A 3,778-nucleotide genomic window follows, 5' to 3' on the forward strand; every position below is an offset into this window, starting at 1 on the left:
GATAGATCTTGCGTGTGCTAGAAAGTTTTTTGAAATTACTGCGTTCTCCAACAGACATCGCTAATGAATCTTTGCCGTTGTCATGTTTCCTGGATCTTCTTTGCCTCAGTTTTATCTTCTTCAGTTGTTCAGTATCAACCGAGACCCGAACCGAAGCATCGGTGCCCCGATCTTTCGGTTCCCCTGATCCCAGGATTTGGGCTGGCATCGATGCCAAGCCAGTTGCCGAGCGCTTAGCCTATTTGTTTTTCACGTGAGCCTTTTTCTCCGTTCGGATCTGGCAGCGGGCGCTACCTAGAGCGCTACAAATCGGCAACTGCTCAACAAACTGAGCTGGTCGTTGTACTAAAATCCAGCTCTACTCAACTAACTTAGCTGATTTAGTTTTGCAACTGGACAAATAATCCTTTTCTTTCCTCTTCACGCACAATAATAATCTACAATAAACTATAGAGCTTGTTTATCTGTTATAAATCTGCATGAAACCTAAATACTTACAATAAAAATTGAATTGATACAAAATAATTTTTTGGGGACATTGATACAAATAAATGTGTAAAAATGAAATGCTTGTGGTTGCCAAGCTGGTCCAACAGGGACAAAGATCCCAATCTTAAAACCTGAAAGCACAGTGAGATAAAGTTAGAAAAAAATATGTCAAGTTACTTCAACCATTCTTTCGGTCATACACGGTTAAATAGGCCTAACTAAATCATGCATGCAGTAAAGCTATCTCGTTATATATAGTCCTAGTTGCAAGTTCCAGTTTCACGCCCATCCCAAAAATTTCTGCTCATACACTTGCACAATCCTACTCAAATCTGATGCAAGTTTTTGTTCATACACATCACATCTTTCAATGGATATCGACCATGCCAACATCGGAGACATACACTTACAATGGACCGAAGAGGATAATCTATGCCTGGTAAGTCATTTGTTTAATTATTAGTAGTTACTATATCATGAAAAGCTTGGCCTAACAACATTTTCTGAGTTGAGTAGGTAAATTCTTGGTTAAATGTTCCCACTGATTTTGTTATTGGCAATGAAAACGCTTCACGGGATTACTGGAATCAAGTCACTGAAGAATATAACACAAATATCGCCGATAATCGAAGAAGACAACCTATCCAAATCAAACGACGTTGGGGTAAGATGAGCTCGGGAATTCTGCTATTCGATGGCATGTGGCGCAGGGTCGACGATGCATTGCATTCACAGCTACTGGACAATATAACCAGGACTTGGTTTCCAAATATCTAGAGATGTATAGGTTAGAACAAAATCAATCATTCAAATTTCTCAAGATGTGGATGTTCATACGGAACTATCCCCAGTGGAATGCAATGTACCGTCAAGTCAAAAAGCCATGATTTAGATAATAAATTGTTGTTCTCATTTCAAGTTGTACTCCCCAAATTTCTTTTTAGAACTATGTAAATCCAAGATCAATCAGTTTGGAATATACCAAAACTTTATATCACCAAATATTATTCTCCTATGATAATTAAAATTTCCTTCATACAAGTATTGTTCTATCCAGGAAGAACATGGCACCTACAGATCCGCATAGTTTCATGTGTGCATCTCAGCACCAACCAAATCAATTATTCAGGGATTAGTACAGCGAGGGGTACGGATATTACCTCGATGTCGTACCTGATGGCGATGCCGGGTGAGCTTGGTCGTCCTGTACGCCTCGTGCTCCCGTGTCGTTGCCTCCTCCCACCTTCCAGTCCGCCAGCCTCACCGCGAGCTCCCCCGGCCTCATCTCCATGCTGAAAGGCGCGACTGCTGCCTGCTCTGCTCTACTGCTTCCTCCCCCTCCTGACCGTTAGCCTCGACGTGAGCTCATCCCGCCTCGTCCCCATGCGGCGCGGCTGCTTCCTCCTCCGTGCACACAACGCCCTCTTCCTATCCGTCAGCCTCGCCGCCAGCCCATCCGGCCTCGTCTCCATGGAGGAAGAGGCGGGCTGCTGCCTCCTCCACCCGCGTGCCGCCGTTCACCGTGGCTGCCATCTAAGGCCTCATTTGGTTGCAGTGTATCCCGGGGGGATCCTGGCCTTTTCCCTGGGGGAGGAAGCCACGGGCCGACTTCGCCCCGGGCTGCCCAAGGCGCCATTTGGTAGCGCACTGTCGGGAGGGACCCCCGCCCTTTCCACGGCCATTCCCCGTGAGCGATTTCCTGATCTCAATAGGTCGGGCAGGAAATCCACGAGAAGCGGTGAGCTGATGACGCTAACTCAGATCCTCTCGAGCTTCTCCGCGACTGCCCCTCCTCTGCCCAGGTGTCGTACTTCCGTGAGATGGACTACCCCTCTGTGATAGCCTGGCTTAACAGGGATGATAGACTACTCATATCAATAAGGAAATCCTTCTTTTCCGGGAGCCCATTCGGATAGAACTCTAAAGTTAAGCGTGCTCAGCTTGGAGTAGTTTCAGGATGGGTGATCGACCAGAAAATTGCTCCCGGGTGCGCACGAGTGAGGACAAAGTACGCAGAAAAGACTAGTATTGATCTGTGGGCCAGTCTAGATCCCGCCAGTAGTAACGACCACCGGCTGATGTGTCCGGGGGCGTTACACCCTCGTGGCTCCTGTCTCCTTCGACGAACAACAACGAGACATCTAATCAAAAAATTAGCTCTCCGCTTCTTCAGTTTTTTGTTTCCCGGTTTGGGCTTCCTAGGTCTACCGTCGGCCAAATGAGGATGTTCATTTTCCACAGGATGTCAGTTTGCATAAGAGATGATTTTGCCCCAGGGGGCTCTTCCCTGGGAATAGCTCCCCTAGCATCCAAATTAAGCCTAAGGGTGGAGGAGGTCGGCCTGCAGGTCTTGTCCCACTCGCTGGATCTGACGAGAGATGTTCTTGTGCAGAAGTGTGTGGAGAGTTCGAGAGGAGAGAGCTAGTTGAATGAGGACTAAGCTGAGTGGGTAGCAGGCTGGCAGAGCTGGTTTGTTGTTCGGTTGGACGGTGGCATCGATGGTTCGGTTTGTGCGTTGGAGGGACGGGCGTTTCACATGTTCGTCCGGAAGAAAAGAAGATCAGATAAGCGCTCAAACTAGCGCTCGTGCGTTGCAATCCCAGTCACTTACAACGGTGCTTCATCCTAAATTAATTTTCTTTTTAACGCAAGCACCCAAATAAGCGCCCGTGCATTGGAGATGCCTTTAGGCCGGTCGTAATGAGAGTATCATAGGTAGTATCATGCGTGCCAACTAGGCAAATTTGATGAGGTGACACAAAATTAAATGAAGGAAGGGATGATTGAGTATCATATCATGATACCGTATTATATTAAATGTTGTGCTACTATGTGTCATGTATGCTAATAAATGAAGTTATCTATATTACTAATATGTGATACTATGCACTACGGATGTAGTATCATACACTAGTAGTATCATATGCATGATACTAATATATTAGTATATGACAATTGCCATTACAACCAGCCTTATGCGCCAGCGAGCGGAACCGGCCCGCTCACGTGCACACTTGGACCAGCCCATTATGAAAGCCAACACTTGATGGAGTTGACCGGTCGCGATGGAGTTAACCGCTTGATGAATGGTAATGGTTTTCCATGGTTCTCTTATCGCGGTTGACCGTTACTTTTTCAAAAAAATGTGCATTTTTTCTAGAAAAAATAAGAATAAAAAACCATTAACAAAATGTGCAAAAAGTTCACATGTTCATAAAAAAGTTGATGAATTTTTTAAAAAAGTTCATTCGATTTTGTAAAAAAGTCCATCGATTTCATCAAAAGTTCA

General features: G+C 45.4%; 1 long non-coding RNA gene across 1 annotated transcript; it reads right to left on the minus strand.

Annotated features, from left to right (window-relative positions):
- Positions 1-393: 393 nt before the first annotated feature.
- On the minus strand, positions 394-2,291 carry LOC147976339 (uncharacterized). Its single transcript, XR_015602132.1, has 2 exons — positions 1,650-2,291; positions 394-620 (listed from the first exon to the last, which is right to left on the minus strand). It is a non-coding gene; the product is annotated as an uncharacterized LOC147976339 (long non-coding RNA).
- Positions 2,292-3,778: the final 1,487 nt, after the last annotated feature.

Source organism: Triticum urartu, chromosome 4A (assembly GCF_056163025.1).
Source record: "Triticum urartu cultivar PI428250 chromosome 4A, HENAU_Tu73, whole genome shotgun sequence".
NCBI classification, from domain to species: Eukaryota; Viridiplantae; Streptophyta; class Magnoliopsida; order Poales; family Poaceae; genus Triticum; species Triticum urartu.